At 43.2% G+C, this 17,898-nt stretch overlaps 1 protein-coding gene across 2 annotated transcripts in view; it reads left to right on the top strand.

The window, feature by feature from the left end:
- Nucleotides 1-17,898, top strand: part of TMCC3 (transmembrane and coiled-coil domain family 3) — a 227,773-nt gene that overhangs the window by 143,123 nt on the left and 66,752 nt on the right. The window lies entirely within an intron of this gene.

Raw genomic sequence — 17,898 nt, 5'->3', positions numbered from 1 at the left:
GCTGGCACCTCTGCCTGTGTGCTGGTTGGACTTTAAAAACTGTGGCACTTGGCCCTGCTGCACAGAGTTAGAGGTAAAGATGTTTAGGGTGCTTGTAGGAAGACTTGAACATGATCTCTAAACAGAGGTGGTAAAAACTAAGCAAAAGTGGCTAGCACAACATCACTCTTCAGGTAGTATTTTAGAAGCTTTAGGGGGCATTTTGGAATGTTGAAGGGTGGCTTAATGATGCCTCCAGGTCTCTCATGCAGGAACATAAATTACTAGAGAGACCTGAAGGGATAGTATGAATTACAGCACTTACAAATATGTGGAGTATGACTGTTTTGGAATCCTCGCTGCCTCCATTATGAAAGGAGACAGGGTTAGCCTTGCTGCTAGATGATGGAGCCTTCTCATGGTAGGATATAACCGCTCTTTTAAAAAATGGAGGTGTGCAGTGCTGGGCAGAAAGTAGAAAAGGAGAGGATTTTGGATAATGGTCCACTTACCTGTCAACTTTGACAGTGGCACAGGAAGACAAAGGTGAGATTGGTGACATGCCTTCCACCAATGCACAGATACTGTCCAGTCACTGCCAGGGCTACAAGTATGGCAGCCTTTCCCATGCTAAGGCAACCATGACAATTGTACTACAATACTTGGAGAAAGAATTGGTTTTTACCAGAAACTAGAGCTAGAGGTATGGGGGGGTCCCTTCACAAGATCTATCATACAGACTTACCTGTATTTGTTACAAACTACTTCAAAATGAATGCCCCTCTCAGCAGGGCTTCTTATTGTAATTTTTAAATGCTGGTTCTTTTGCAATATCTGTTTTGTACTATTTGCTTACACTCCATTTCAAAGCCAGTGACTTAGACTTTCAGTTCCTCTGACAGAATTGAAATTGTGCAAGGCCAAAAATGCAGTTTGATGTTAAAGTTCAGAAGTAAAAAGTAAATATAAGCATAGTGAAAGCAAAAAGCAATCTAGGCAGTCATTCTTGGATTATCTTGAGTGTACTGTGACTCATCTCTCATAAATGGAATAGGTAATGTGGAAGTTTCACAGTAAAATGGGTTCAAAGAGAAGACTTGGAGCAAGTGATATTAGCAGAAAATCAATTCTAAAATAACTTTAGAAATAATTTAGAAAAATTACTAGGGGCTGTGGTATAGCTTGCGGTACTGTGTATAGCTTGTTGAAACATAGACCCTACCATAGAATTTTGCATCATTTAATGTGTCATGTTAATACTTACGCTTTGCTTCAGTTCCATTGTCAGACTTCTAGTTAGTTCTACAACCCGAATCCTACTGCAATGTTTATTGAATGTTCCATCCGCCAATTGTTTTGCTTCACTCTGTGCCTTGAGTCCAAGTGAGAAAGGTGGTTTCATAAATAACTTGCTTCTAAGAAAAATGTATATAATACATGTTGGTTAGGTGTGGCTATGCACTTTCTGATCCTCCCCCCCCTGCACCGAGCAAAGCAGTTTGCATCCTGAGCAACTGCTGTAATCTTAAAACGGGCAATGAGCAATGCAAAACCCTCCATGGTTCTGGATTGCTGCTGAGTAGGGCTTCTGGTGTTAATGAACAGCTGCACACAGTTTAGAGGGAACACTGGTCAGTGGGAACCCTGTATATTAGAAACAAAACTCAAAATGGTTTACATATAATGTTTTTAAAATAAACTGTATATTACTTCCACACGGGAATAAGCATGTACATTGTATGTAGGCAATTATACATGAAGAATGAACATACATTTATTCCCCAGTGTGCAGACTTGGTGAACGTATCTGACCATGGCTTTTTGTGTGAAACATTTTTAAAAAAATGTATGCTAGTGAACATACACTTTTTAATACATAGAAGACTCTGACAAAAAAAAAATCATGTAACCTGGAAAAAAACTATACTCAGGGCTGCACTGAATTCTTATACAAGTGAACAGATTGTGCCTGCAAGCAACATTAGCTCAGCATTTACTCCATGGGACTGTCTACTAGAAACAGGGCAAAAGTTTTAGATAGGCTGTGAGCATGTTGCTGCCAGTCTTCTCTGAGTAAAGCTATCATTGTCCTGTCCACTAAAAACAAAGTAGTTTCTAACTATTTGTGTTGTAATTTGTCCTTGCTAGTTTTGGCATTCAGCAGAAATATTTGTTTTTCCCCCCACACACTTTTAAGATGAGATATTTAGTGCTTCAAAATAAATGAACTTCACAGTTTAAAGCAGTTGGATTATTTATCTGGGGAAGGAAAGGAAGTAATCTTCCTGTACAAAATCAAACAGTGTGATCCCAAACAGCATTATAGAGCACTCTGAATCCATTGACTTCAGTTTGCTTAGAAGGGTATAATAGTATTTAGGATTGCACTTCTGGTCTCCCTTTCTGATCCTCCAGTATCATTAAATCATGAGATTGTGTATTTAAATTGTTTTTGCTTAATTGAATGTCTTAAAATAAAACCATTTGCTGGGATTTTGATTGTTGGCATACTGTCAACATAGCATTTATATGGGCTTGTGTCAAATGATACTCATTTATTGAGCGCGCTGAATTTTGTATAGAGTCAATCAACTTGATATTTTAAGCTAAAAGAAATCTGGCATGAACACTAGGGGAGAGCATACCCCACCCACAAAATCCTGTGTTAATGGATTCTTGGTATCTATAATGATTAATGTGATCTCTTGAACTGTAGGCCAGAGGTGGCCAAATTTACTTAATGTAAGAGCCATATAGAATAAATCTCAGATGTTTGAGAGCCACAAGACATGAATGTCAGATGTTTGAGAGCTGGAAGGCAGGCAGGCAAACAGATGGGGAGGGAGAGATGGAAAGAAAGCAACTTTAACTTGAAAGCTCCAAGCTGCCAGTTGACTTGACTTGGAGAAGTTATTTAAAGAGAGAAATGCCTTCTTCAAGCTGGCTGATGGGGCAGTGGGGGCTTTGAGACCCACACAATAAGTGTGAAAGAGCCACATGGGGCTCCCGAGCCACAGTTCGGCCACCCCTACTGTAGACAAAAAGAATCCAGAAGATAATTTTTGACAGCACATTCTTTTGAGTTGCTTTCTTTCTGTTTGGAAGATGTTTTGAAAATTGGTGTTAAATAAAAATAGTTTTTACTAACAGTCTCTGTAATTGCCAATGAGTGTAGCATGCTGAGAGTTGCCTGTTTTTCCATGGCCCATTCCACAAACAATCCATGTGAAAACAGCAGACTGTGTTACAGAGTAGCATCCTGACTCAAAGCCAGAAAGTTACATCAGTTCCTGCCCTTCCCAAAATTTCCAGCACTACCCTAATCCAGGTCCTTCGGGTCATGCCTCCCTGCCCATCCTTCTTAGCCCTTGCTGTAGGCTGAGGGGGGATGCCAATGTCCATCTCTTCCCAATAGCACCTAAACTTGTCTGAAGTAACCTCTACTGCCAGAGCTGCCAGCACCAACTTCCTGTCTAGCTGCCCCCTGGGTCCTCCTAATCTCAGTCTCACTAAGAACAATAGATGTGGTAAAAGTAGTATAACTCTGGTGATCACTCCGGTGTCAGCTCTAGCACTCTTCGGACACAGCTCTAGTTCATATGCTATATCTTATAATCGATGGACTTCTTTGGTCAAGGGGTGGGTTTTCTTTCCCTTAAGAACATAAGAGAAGCCATGTTGGATCAGGCCAATGGCCCATCTAGTCCAACACTCTGTGTCACACAGTGGCCAAAAAGCCCCCCAAAAACTCAAGTGCCATCAGGAGGTTCACAAGTGGGGCTAGAAGTCCTTCCACTTTGCCCCCCCCAACATCAAGAATACTGAGCATCACTGCCCCAGACAGAGAGTTCAAACAATACGCTGTGGCATAGCCACTGATGGACCTCTGCTCCATATGTTTAGCCAATCCACTCTTGAAGCTTTCTATGCTTGTAGCCACCACCACCTCCTGTGGCAGTGAATTCCACATGTTAATCACCCTTTGGGTGAAGTACTTCCTTTTATCCATTTTAACCCAGCAATTTCATTGAATGCCCATGTGTTCTTGTATTGTGAAAAAGGGAGAAAAGCACTTCTTTCTCTACCTTCTCTATCCCATTCATAATCTTGTAAACCTCTATCATGTCACCCTGCAGTCGACTTTTCTCCAAGCTAAAGAGCCTCAAGCGTTTTAACCTTAATTCATTTCCCTTCACAAAACTCTTGATTATATATGGAGACATTGTATACTCACTGTGCAATCCTGAAGTGTTGACTTGAAAGGACTTAGAAGGGTTCATCTTTTTGGTACTGTACTGTTAGTTTCTCAAACTGAGCAAAGGGGGACTTCTTGCAATCATGTTTGGAAGCACCATTTCACATGTTCTTTGAAGTGCATGACAGATCAGTTGGTTTGGAACTGAAGGTGGAAGATCATGAAAGGATATAGACTCCGTATCTCAACCTTATCTAGGTTTAAGATTAAGAGAAACAAACCTGCATATATGCAGACAAACAGTTAAAGGAGCATACAAGCATAGATGTATGGAGGGGTGACATTACAGCGATTTACAAAAGTACACAGTACCTACCAGGTGGGAGACGATGCGTGACTCGGTCCTAAGTAGTGCTTAAGAACTGATGAGAGATGCAAACTTGATAGCATTGGTTAGGAACAGTGACCATAATGCTATTAAGTTTAGTATAAATAGGGAGTTGCCCAAAAAGACCCAGCGCAACCAGATTTGACTCTAGAAGGGGTAACTTCTCTCAAATGAGGGAGCTTGTGATGAAGAAACTGAACGGAAAGGAGGGTCAAAATGCTTCCGGAAGCTTGGAGATGGTATGAATAGGTATATTAAAAAGGCCTGCATGGTTAATAAAGTGATGGAAGTAGTAAAAAGTACGTTGGATTCTTTTAAGCAGTGGAAGGCTAATCCAAGTGTGGTAAATAAAAGGGAGCTCAGGTTTTGGCAAATAAAATGGAAGCTGATAATTAGACAGGCAAAAAGGGACTATGAGGAACATATGCAAAAAACATGAAGACCAACAATGATTAGAAGGAGAAAACCAGTCAGGGAGGCAGTGGATCCCTTGGATGACCAAGGGGAGAAAGGATTACTAAAATATGACAGGGGAATGGTAGAGAAGCTGAATGCTCTTTTTGCCTTTGTCTTCAGTGTTGAAGATGGAAGGTGCTTGCCCACTCCAGAATTGCCGATTTCAGTAGAGGTGTTGAAAGACCTGAGCTGGACTGAGGCAATGAGAGAGGAGGTCCTACAACTGATAAATTAAAAACTGATATATCACCAGGCCCAAATGGTATACAAACAAAGAGTTCCAAAAGAACTTAAATGTGAATTTGTGGCTCTCCTGACAAAATATGTAATCTATCACTAAAATCTGCCCCCATTCCTAAAGACTGGAAGATAGCTAATGTAACCACCGTATTAAAAAAAATTCCAGAGGAGATCCAGGAAATTACAGGTTGGTCAGTCTAATATCAATACTGGACAACTTGTTAGAATCCATTATCAAAGATAGAATTAGTAGGCATATTGATGAACAAAAGCTATTGAGGAAGAATCAGTGTGGGCTCTATAAGGGAATGTATTGTCTCACTAAAATTTTAGAGTCCTTTGAGGGAGTGAACAAACATGGACAAGGATGACCCAGTAGGTATTGTTCACCTAGACTTCCAGAAAGGTTTTGATAAAGTTTGTCATCAAAGGCTCCTAAGTAAACTCAGCAGTCATGGGATAAAAAGACAAATTCTCTTGTGGATTAAAAACTGGCTAATTTATTCCAGAGCTCAGCACTAGGTCTGGTGCTTTTTTACTTGTTCATTAATGATTTTGAGTTGAAGTAATCAGTGGAATGGCTAAGTTTGCAGTGACAGTAAGTTGTTCTGGGTGATGTTCTAGGGAGGACTGTGAGCTGCTCCAGAGGGATTTAAAGCTCTATACAGCCAGGGGCCTTAAATGTTGGTTTAATTGTATATTTAATTGTTAGAGGCCATCCTAAGCCCTGCTTGGACAAGTCTCAAGGTGACAGGAGAAAGGTTGCGGGCCTAGCTTGCCGGGAAAATTATAGATGTTTGTATGCAAATACTAGAAGTGTTCGAAGTAAAATTGGAGAGCTGGAATGTTTAGTGTTGGGAGAAAACATAGACATTATGGGAGTTTTAGAAACTTGGTGGAATGAGGAGAATCAGTGGGACTCGGTGATTTCTGGATATAAGTTATATCGGAAGGATAGGGAGGGAAGGGTTGGAGGTGGGGTGGCTCTGTATGTCAGAGAGGGTATACGGTCCAGTAAGACTGAGGTCAGAGAATTAGATTCCCTTCTAGAAATGCTTTGGGTTGAAATAGAGGGCCCAAAAGGAAATTTAACTATGGGAGTTTGTTATCGCCCGCCAAATCAAAAGATAGAGGACGATTATAATATGATGGAAGGCTTAAAGATTGTGGCTAAACGTAAAAACTGTGTCGTAATAGGTGATTTTAACTACCCACAGATTGATTGGGTCAATATGTGTTCTGGTCGAGAGAAAGAGATTGAGTTTCTTGATGCTCTCAATGCCTGTGCTATGGAGCAGATGGTCTCAGAACCTACCAGGGGTGGGGCGATCCTGGATTTGGTCCTAAGTAATGCCAAAGTCTTGGTGAGAAATGTAAAAGTGATCGCATCACTTGGGAGCAGTGACCATAACGTTATTGATTTCACCGTTTGTATAAATAGAGAGTTGCCCCAAAAGACCAGCACAACCACGTTTAACTTTAAAAGGGGTAAATTCGCTGAGATGAGGAGGCATGTGAAGAGGAAACTGAAAGGAAAGGTAAATACAGTCAAAACCCTTGGGGAAGCATGGAGGCTATTTAAAACTACAATCCTAGAAGCTCAGATAAAGTATATACCACAAGTTAGAAAAGGCACAAACAGGTATAAGAAAAGGCCTGTATGGCTAACAAACAAAATAAAGGAAGTTGTAAAAGTTAAGAAGGACTCCTTTAAGCGGTGGAAAGCTAGTCCAAGTGTGATTAATAAAAGGGAACATAGGCTGTGGCAAATCAAATGCAAGACTGTGATCAGGCAGGCAAAAAGGGACTATGAGGAGCATATTGCAAAAAACATAAAGACCAACAATAAAAATTTCTTTAAATATATTAGAAGCAGGAAACCAGCCAGGGAGGCAGTGGGACCCTTGAATGACCAAGGGGTAAAAGGATTACTGAAGGAGGATATGGAAATGGCTGAGAAGCTGAATGCATTTTTTGCCTCCGTCTTCACTGTGGAAGACGAGAAGTGTTTGCCCGCTCCAGAACCACTAATTTTGGAAGGGGTGTTGAAAGACCTGAGTCATATTGAGGTGACAAGAGAGGAGGTCCTACAACTGATAGACGAATTAAAAACTAATAAGTCACCTGGTCCGGATGGCATACATCCAAGAGTTCTGAAAGAACTCAAAGTTGAACTTGTGGATCTTCTGACAAAAATATGTAATCTTTCATTGAAATCTGCCTCCATTTCTGATGACTGGAAGGTAGCAAATGTCACCCCCATCTTTAAAAAGGGTTCCAGAGGAGATCCGGGAAATTACAGTCCAGTCAGTCTGACTTCAATACCAGGAAAGTTGGTAGAAACCATTATCAAGGACAGAATGAGTAGGCACATTGATGAACACGGGTTATTGAGGAAGACTCAGCATGGGTTCTGTAAGGGAAGATCTTGCCTCACTAACCTGTTACAGTTCTTTGAGGGGGTGAACAAACATGTGGACAAAGGAGACCCAATAGATGTTGTTTACTTTGACTTCCAGAAAGCTTTTGATAAAGTTCCTCATCAAAGGCTCCTTAGAAAGCTCGAGAGTCATGGAATAAAAGGACAGGTCCTCTTGTGGATCAAAAACTGGCTAATTAATAATAAGCAGAGAGTGAGTATAAATGGGCGGTCTTCGCAGTGGAGGACAGTAAGCAGTGGGGTGCCGCGGGCTCAGTACTGGGTCCCATGCTCTTTAACTTGTTCATAAATGATTTGGAGTTGAGAGTGAGCAGTGAAGTGGCCAGGTTTGCAGATGACACTAAATTGCTCAGGGTGGTGAGAACCAGAGAGGAGGAGGCACTCCAAAGGGATCTGTTGAGGCTGAGTGAGTGGGCGTCAACGTGGCAGATGAGGTTCAATGTGGCCAAGTGCAAAGTAATGCACATTGGGGCCAAGAATCCCAGCTACAAATACAAGTTGATGGGGTGTGAACTGGCAGAGACTGACCAAGAGAGAGATCTTGGGGTCGTGGTAGATAACTCACTGAAAATGTCAAGACAGTGTGCGATTGCAATAAAAAAGGCCAACGCCATGCTGGGTGTATTAGGAAGGGAATTGAAAACAAATCAGCAGGTATCATAATGCCCCTGTATAAATCGATGGTGCGGTCTCATTTGGAATACTGTGTGCAATTCTGGTCACCGCACCTCAAAAAAGATACTATAGCATTGGAAAAAGTCGAGAAAAGGGCAACTAGAATGATTAAAGGGTTGGAACACTTTCCCTGTGAAGAAAGGTTAAAACGCTTGGGGCTCTTTAGCTTGGAGAAACGTCGACTGCGGGGTGACATGATAGAAGATGAAGAAGATACTGGATTTATATCCCGCCCTCCACTCAGAAGAGTCTCAGAACGGCTCACAATCTCCTTTACCTTCCTCCCCCACAACAGACACCCTTTGAGGTGGGTGGGGCTCGAGAGGGCTCTCACAGTAGCTGCCCTTTCAAGGACAACCTCTGCCAGAGCTATAGCTGACCCAAGGCCATGCTAGCAGGTGCAAGTGGAGGAGTGGGGAATCAAACCTGGTTCTCCCAGATAAGAGTCCGCACACTTAACCACTACACCAAACTGGCTCTCCAGGTTTACAAGATAATGCATGGGATGGAGAAAGTAGAGAAAGAAGTACTTTTCTTCCTTTCTCACAATACAAGAACTCGTGGACATTTGATGAAATTGCTGAGCAGTCAGGTTAAAAAGGATAAAAGGAAGTACTTCTTCACCCAAAGGGTGATTAACATGTGGAATTCACTGCCACAGGAGGTTGTGGCGACTACAAGCATAGACAGCTTCAAGAGGGGATTAGATAAAAATATGGAGCAGAGGTCCATCAGTGGCTATTAGCCACCATGTGTATATATATATATATATATATGTGTGTGTGTGTGTGTGTATAATTTTTTTTGGCCACTGTGTGACACAGAGTGTTGGACTGGATGGGCCATTGTCCTGTTCCAACATGGCTTCTCTTATATTCTTACGGACAGGAAAGAAGTGGGATATAAATTGAATTAATAAATAAACACCTGGGTAAGAGAACTAAAGCCTTAGTAAATATTCTAGGTTAGTCATTTGGTTGTGTGAATTTTTTCCTTGTTTTGCATGCTTCTATAGTGGTATACTTTTCCAACTGTCTTTTAATAAACCTTATTATACTCCTGTGGTGTTATTTGGGTTTGGAGGCTTCACTCTAAACCCAGTACATAGACCTGTTTCAGCTACAGCTGTAAGAACATAAAAGAAACCATTTTGGATCAACAGCGTTACTGATGTAACTAACATGAATTTGAGTGGTCTTCGGAGGATGATGGAAAACAGAAAGGCCTGGTGTGACTCATTCCATGGGGTCACAAAGAGCCGGAGTTGACTGTGCGACTGAACAACAAAAAAAGGCCAGGGGCTGGCATATTCTCAAGACCACCTCTTCCCATATGAGCCCCCTCTCCTGGTTTTGAGATCCGCTGCACAACATCTTCTTGTGGTCTCTGGCCCTAAGGATCCCTGACTGGCTTCAATGAGGGCTAAAGCCTTTCTGGTCCAGGCCCCTACCTGGTGGAATGAGCTTCTGCTAGAGATCCAGGCGCTGTGGAACTTATCAAGGTTTAACGGGGCCTGCAAGACGGAGCTCTTTTGCCAGGCTTCTAATTAATCCAACGAGCGTCCCTTTGGTATTAACTGGCATTCCCATCACCTTACCATCATGGTGACTGCGCTGTGTTGATGGACATCAGCCTATATACTATTGTTGGCTCGCCGTCTGTGTTTGTGATGCTGTATTGCCTTTGTTTTTATACTGTTATTTTTTATGATGTTTTATTTTTAATCTGTAATAGGTGTCGAAGTTTCTGTTGTAAACTGCCCTGAGCCCACTTGTGGGAAAGGGCGGGATATAAGTTTTAAATTAAATTAAATTTAAATTATTAGAATTTTAAATCCATATTTAAATCCAAATCCATATAAAACCTAACAATCAGTGTACTATTTCAGATGGTTTTCCCGGATGCGCTAGCAATTTGGAAGCATCCAGGAAAACCATAGAATTTCCCCAGGAATGCCTAGAGTGGCTGGGTGCAACATCACCGGCACAATGACGTCACTCGTGCTAAAAATCCCCTGCTGAAGGATGCAGGGGACTTGGGGACCCTAGTCTCTGTATGGAGTGTTCAGATGTAATGCCAGCTGGTATGGCATTGGTGTATTCACTTCTTGTACACTGATCTGGTTCACCCGACGAGACCTTAATCAGTTCCGACGGACTTGCAAAACCGTCCTCTGTCAGCTGGCCTTTTAAGGTGGAACCATTGCATCATCACCATAAAAACTATGTTTATACGCACATCAAGACTGTAGCACCATATTATGTTATAGTGTGGTTTTATATTATTAACTTAAATGTTGTTTTATATGTAATTGTATTTTAATTGCTAATCACTTTGAATTTTATTGTATCATTGTACGATGTACTATGTCTTGTAAGCCGCCCTGAGCCTTCTTCAGCGCGGAGGGCGGGATATAAATTATATTATTATTATTATTATTATTATTATTATTATTATTATTGGAGTAGGCACTAATTTGTCAGGTTTACTTCTTGGAGTAGACACTGATTTGTTACTCAGCACTAACGTTCAGGTCAGATGCAGTTCTGGCATTAGTAGATGGCCAGTTTCATTTTCCTTGTTGCTTTTTGTAACCTAATCTCTACCCCAGCGTATTACATGGGAAGCTTCCAGGCAGTTCTGGTGGACTGAGAATTCTGAACCATGCATTTTAGTATGGTTTGTTTTAAATAAAGCATTTTATACATTTCATTGATAAGCAGAAATTACCAGTTCTGATGTCACTTCTGTTTGAAATTAATGGGCCAGTCAAGTAGTGAAAAGTCCATTAAAGTGCAAGACAGCTAAAATGTAATTTCATTCCATTCATGTGGAGAGGGGCTTTGTATGAACAGCAGTTGTTACATCAACACATACACATACAGAGAGCGCTGAGATCAGCTGGAAAGAACCAGCTGAATATCCCTGGGCCAAGGGAGGCCAAATTGAAGACTACTCGGGAATGGGCCTTCTCTATTGCAGCTCCACTACTGTGGAACCAGCTCCCGGAGGAAGTGCAGGCCCTGCGGTGTTTGGATCAATTCCGCAGGGCCTGCAAGACCTTTCTCTTTAAAATGGCCTTCACTTAATGCTGAGCCAAGATAGATTCGCTGAAGATGTTTTTAGCCACTGAATTTTATAGAAGATCTGAGTTATAGCACCATAATGTTAATTTAATATAAGTTGATTTAAATGATGGTGTCAGAACTTGTAACTTTACCTATATGCTTAGCAATAGTATATTCTGTTAGCTCAACTGACTCCATATTGTGAACGTTTACTAACCCTGTAACTTTGCATTTCAAACAAATACTAACCACTGAAGGGTGACTGATAACCACTGGCAAACATCTGCATGTACCCTTTGAAGCTGGCAAGCCAGAGAAAAGCAGCAGGGTTTCTTCCTCCTTGATGGGAGATAAGAAGCCTGGGAACAGACAACTGTCTCTCTGAGTGTGAGAAAGGATTTATTGTTTTATGTTACCAATGTATAAGAATGTACCGATGGCCTTGGAAGCCATCAGAGTCAACTTGCTTTTTCCATGGACAGGAGTTCTTGAATAAACGGATTAATTTTTGAAACAAAGTGATGCGTTTCTTTTGAAGTTCCCAGTTCTGACAGATGGTTTTATCTAATTGTAATTATTGTGTATTATGGTTTTACTGTGTATTGTATTTATGTGTTGTGAGCCGCCCTGAGCCTGCCTCAGCAGGGAGGGCGGGATATAAATAAAAAATTATTATTATTATTATTATTATTATTATTATTATTATTATTATTATTATTATTATTATTATTATTATTATGTTGGCCAGACTGAATTTTTTAACACTGCAGAATTCTGTTAGATTCAAAGTTTTATCTGTTAAACCATAAGCATTTTGAGACTTCGTTGGGTTAGAAGGTTTTTTCTTTTCTGCCGCTTCCTGGGAATTAGTTCTAGTGATAGAAGGAGATTTAAGTAATCTAACTTCATGCAGTATCGTGATATCCTAGGCTTTAAACTGTTCCTGGGAGCTCATCTGTTTGGCCCTTACAAAAAGAAATTTTGTGGGCAGTTTCCTCTGTTATACACATTTTTCTTAAATTACCACACAGTCTAACTCATTTGTTGAACATTAAACTTACTATTTATTTTTCTTTTTTCAGTAGACCTGGCAAATATTTTCCATATCTTCCTTTTACTGATGTAATTGGGGAGCTGCTACTTAGCTTAGTAATGCCAACTTTTTTTTTCATTTAGTGCAAAAGGCAATTTTAAATTATTCTGGTTTTATAATGGTGGCTTAGAATAAAAGCCTCAGTTTGCTGAAAATATGATTTCCTGCTGCCCTTGGCTTTTATCATAACAGTTAATGTGAGTATATGGCTTGTTTTGTACTTTCAGTACTAGAAACACAAGTCAGAAGTCACAAGATAAACTGACTGCAGGATGTATCTGATTTCAGTTTCTGCTGTGATTAAACTTAGGTATGAAGTCACCGGCTAACTGATTAATTAAACTGTACTTTGGATTTCCTGTAACTGTCTCTGTTTCTTTCTGGTGGCAAAATTCTGTGCCTTATCATAAAATTGTATGACAACAAATATGCCATTGTTTCTGCAGTTGCAAAACATATTTTTAAAAACATAAATAATAATGGTCATATTGCAAAACTGAGAAGGAGCTATTGTGTATCTGAGAAACTCTGTGCGTTCTTTCTCAGTTGCGCTGAAGAGGCAGTTGGCTAGTTCTGTTATTTAAAGCATGTGAAGGGTAAAAGGACAGTTCACATGACATCATTTGGCTAGCAGATGTGGTATTCCATTTCAGTTTAAGGCAGAGCTAAGTTTTACAAAGCATACCTACCTGGAATCTGTATCATTTGCCATGTCAGCCTTGTCCATGTTCATTACTGCCTGGAAGCAGGCTTGGTGATGAAGAAAAACTTCCTGAACATACACTTTTATTTATTATTATTACTTGACATGTTCCAGGATATGTTCTTCATGTGGAAGTCAGCATGAGGTTCAGACCAAATGTTACACAAAACCTTGGCTTTTGTGTTACAGAAGATACTTCCTTGCTGCTGATTTTAAGCACCATCTGCACAAAGAAACGAAACCACCTAAACATCTTTTCTCTAGCCCATGCCATACATTATGCCTGCAACAGATTCTGTATCTTCCTCTCCCTCCAAACAACAAACTTTTTTCTCACTGTTCATTTTTAATTCCACACAACTATTACTTGCCAATAAATGTCAATAGGATGCATACCACTTATTGGATGGAACACAGGATCTCATTGCATTTTCCCAAGTGAGATGCATGAAAAGAGTTTGCTACTTTGCAGCGTATTTAAGAGAAGGGAGGCAGCGTAGACTGATGATGAGTGTGTTTCAAGGCTGAAGGCATGATGGTTTTTGAACTGCTCTTGACAGGTGAAGTAAATGAACTACCATAGATAGCATGGTGATACTGATTTTGCTGATCAATAAACTATTGCTAATTTAATCTTGATAAGAGGGTTGGAGCACCTTCCCTATGGGGAAAGGCTGAAGTGTCTGGGACTTTTCAGTTTAGAAAAGAGATGACTAAGGGGGGGGCACATAATTGAGGTTTATAAAATTATGCATGGGGTGGAGAGTGTTGACAGAGATAATTTTTTTCTCTCTCCCAAAATACTATAACTCAAGAGCATCCAATGAAGCTGATGAGCAGTAGGTTCAGGACAGGCAAAAGGAAATACTACTTTATACAGAGTGTGATTAAAATGTGAAATTTGCTGCCAGAAGAATGATGGCCACAGGGATAAACAACTTTAAAAGGAGATGGGATAGATTCTTTTAGTCTATTAAATAGACTTATAGAATATCTTTTAGTTTCTGTAAGTCTATCAATGGGTATTAGCCATGGTGACTGAGGAAAACCTCCACATTCAGAGGCACTAAACCTCTGAATCCCAGAGCCAGGAGGCAACATCAGGGGAAGGAATCAGCCTCTATGCCCTGTTGTTGGCTATCCAGAGTTACTGGCAGGCCATGAGTGGCCCTTCTTATGTATCTAGTCTGAGAGAGTTTGTTTAACTTGTCAGCCATAGACCTCATTTTAGGGCAAAGCCCAGCACTTCCTAGTCTCTTTAGATCAGAATTTGTTTATGTCCTATTCATAGGAATCCATCATGTTTCCCATGTTTGGTATTGGTAAGCTTAGCCAGTGTTTGAGATGCTGGCTATAACAGGAATAAAAAAAATCTGGTTTGCCCTAACTGTGGTGAATGCTGATATGGAGTCAGTCTGACTTCAATACTGGGGATGTTGGTAGAAACCATTATCAAAGAGAGAATGAGTAGGCACACTGATGAACACAAGTTATTGAGGAAGACTCAGCATGGGTTCTATAAGGGAAGATCTTGTCTCTCTAACCTGTTAGAGTTCTTTGAGGGGGTGAGCAAACACGTGGACAAGGGGGACCCAATAGATGTTGTTTACCTTAACTTCCAGAAAGCTTTTGATAAAGTTCCTCATCAAAGGCTCCTTAGTAAGCTCAAGAGTCATGGAGTAAAAGGACAAGTCCTCTTGTGGATCAAAAACTGGCTAATTAATAGGAAGCAGAGAGTGAGTATAAATGGGCAATTTTCGCAGTGGAAGACGGCAAGCAGTGGGATGCCACAGGGCTCAGTATTGGGTCCAGGCCCGTAGCTACGAGGGGGCCTGTGGGGGCACAGCCCCCAACTTCTGGGTGAGGCCCCCTGACTGGATGCCCCAACCAGCCCTCGGGGCCTCTTCCATAGCTCCGAGGGCTGCTGCTGGCCCCATCAGCAATTTGGCCGGCAGGGGCAGAAGCAGTCTCAGCCTTCCCCTGCAGTTAAAGGGCCAGCAGATCAGCTGTTTCGCGGGCCCTTTAACTTCAGGGAGGAGCTGGGGATTGCTTTTGCTGAGGCTCCACCGGCTGTTTTAGTGGCTGGGAAGGAAGGGAGGGTTGTGACCAGAGTGACAGGGAGGGAAAAGAAGGGTCTTCTCTTCCCTCCCTGCTGCTCTTGCGGCTGCCCTCCCTTCCTTGCCATTAAAATAGCTGTACCTGTGGGGCAGAAGCAGCAGCCCACCTCCCTCCCAGTTTAAGGGCCCAATGATCAGCTGTTTCATGGACCCTTTAACTAGCAGTGGGGCTAGGGCTGCTTCTGCCTCCACCCTACGCTATTTTAATGGCAGGGAAAGAAGGGAGGGTGTTGGCAGGGACAGGCAAGGAAGAGCTTCCCTTCCCTCCTCTCCCTGCTGCTTTCCCCGCCACCACCCTCCCTTCCTTCGCAGCCACTTGCCCCTTCCCCTCCAACCTAGCCCCCATCACAACAGCTTCTCCTCACCCCTTCTCCTCCCTCGCAGCCCCAATCACCACTGCTTCTCCTCGCCCCTTCCCCTCCCACCCAGACCCAATCGCCACCGCTTCTCCCCACCTCCTTTCCCGCCCTCCCAGCTCTGATCACTGCCCCTTCTCCTTGCTTCTTCCCCTCCCTTCCAGTCCCAATCACAGCCACGTCTCCTGCCCTTTCCCCTCCCTCCCAGCCCCGATCGCAGCCACTTCTCCTTCCCCTTCCTCCCAGCCCTGATTGCAGCTGCCCCCATCACAGCAGCTTCTCCTGCCCCTTCCCCTACCTCCCAGCCCCAATCACCACTGCTTCTCCTCGTCCCTTCCCCTCCCACCCAGACCCAATCTCCACCGTTTCTCCCCACCTCCTTTCCCACCCTCCCAGCTCTGATCGCTGCCCCTTCTCCTCGCTTCTTCCCCTCCCTCCCAGCCCTGATCGCAGCCACTTCTCCTGCCCCTTCCCCTCCCTCCCAGACCCGATCGCAGTCACTTCTCCTGCCCCTTCCCCTCCCTCCCAGCCCCGATCGTAGCCACTTCTCCTGCCCTTTCCCCTCCCTCCCAGCCCCGATTGCAGCCACTTCTCCTGCCCCTTCCCCTCCCTCTCAGCCCCATTGCAGCGGCTTCTCCTGCCCCTTCACCTACCTTCAGCCCCGATCCCTACTGCTTCTCCTCACCCCCTCCCCTCTCACCCAGCCCTGATTGCAGCCATTTCTCCTGCCCCTTCACCTCCCTCCCAGCCCTGATTGCAGCCACTTCTCCTGCCCTTTCCCCTCCCTCCCAGCCCCGATTGCAGCCACTTCTCATTCCCCTTCCTCCCAGCCCTGATTGCAGCTGCTTCTGCTGCCCTTTCCCCTCCCTTCCAGCCCCATCGCAGCGGCTTATCCTGCCTTTTCCCCTACCTCCCAGCCCCGATCCCCACTGCTTCTCCTCACCCCTTCCCCTCTCACCAAGCCCCATCGCAGCGGCTTCTCCTGCCCCTTCCCCTCCCTCCCAGCCACAATCACCTCTGCTTCTCCTCACCTCTGCTGCCTGCCTCTCCCTCGCCTATTCCCGCGAGTAGCCCCATGCCTGCCGCCTACTCGGAAGGCTACTCATGAGTAGGCAGCAGATCTGCTGACTGGTGCAGGGCGGAGCTGTTCTGCCTAGCCAGAAGGGCTAGGGCAGGCCCTGCCTTTCACTAGAGGGAAGGTTGTATGGGATGCTGGGGGGCATCAGTGCCTCCCAAAAATGTAAATGCCCCCGACCTTCCAAATCCTGGCTATGGGTCCCATGCTTTTTAACTTGTTCATTAATGATTTGAAGAAGAAGAAGAAGATGATATTGGATTTATATCCCGCCCTCCACTCCGAAGAGTCTCAGAGCGGCTCACAATCTCCTTTACCTTCCTCCCCCACAACAAACACCCTGTGAGGTGGGTGGGGCTGGAGAGGGCTCTCACAGCAGCTGCCCTTTCAAGGACAACCTCTGCCAGAGCTATGGCTGACCCAAGGCCATTCCAGCAGGTGCAAGTGAAGGAGTGGGGAATTTGGAGTTGGGAGTAAGAAGTGAAATGGCTAAGTTTGCAGATGACACTAAATTGTTCAGGGTGGTGAAAGCCAGAGAGGATTGTGAGGCACTCCAAAGGGATCTGTAGAGGCTGGGTGAGTGGGCGTCAATGTGGCAGATGAGGTTCAATGTGGCCAAGTGCAAAGTAATGCACATTGGGACCAAAAATTCTAGCTATAAATACAAGTTGATGGGGTGTGACTGGCAGAGACTGACCAAGAGAAAGATCTTGGTCATGGCAGATAACTCACTGAAAATGTTGAGACAGTGTGCAATTGCAATAAAAAAGGCCAACGCCATGCTGGGAATTATTAGGAAGGAAATTGAAAACAAATCAGCCAGTATCATAATGCCCCTGTATAAATCGATGGTGTGGCCTCATTTGGAGTACTGTGTACAATTCTGGTCACCGCACCTCAAAAAAGATATAGCATAGGAAAAAGTGCAGAAAAGGGCAACTATATTGATTAAAGGATTGGAACACTTTCCCTGTGAAGAAAGCTTAAAACGCTTGGTGCTCTTTAGCTTGGAGAAAAGTCAGCTGTGGGGTGACATGATAGAGGTTTACAAGATTGTGAATGGGATAGAGAAGGTTGAGAAAGAAGTACTTTTCTCTCTTTCTCACAATACAA

The sequence above is a fragment of the Heteronotia binoei genome, chromosome 8 (genome assembly GCF_032191835.1).
Source record: "Heteronotia binoei isolate CCM8104 ecotype False Entrance Well chromosome 8, APGP_CSIRO_Hbin_v1, whole genome shotgun sequence".
NCBI lineage: Eukaryota > Metazoa > Chordata > Lepidosauria > Squamata > Gekkonidae > Heteronotia > Heteronotia binoei.
The sequence above is the reverse complement of the archived record's forward strand: the minus strand, read 5'-3'. Positions and strand labels throughout refer to the sequence as shown.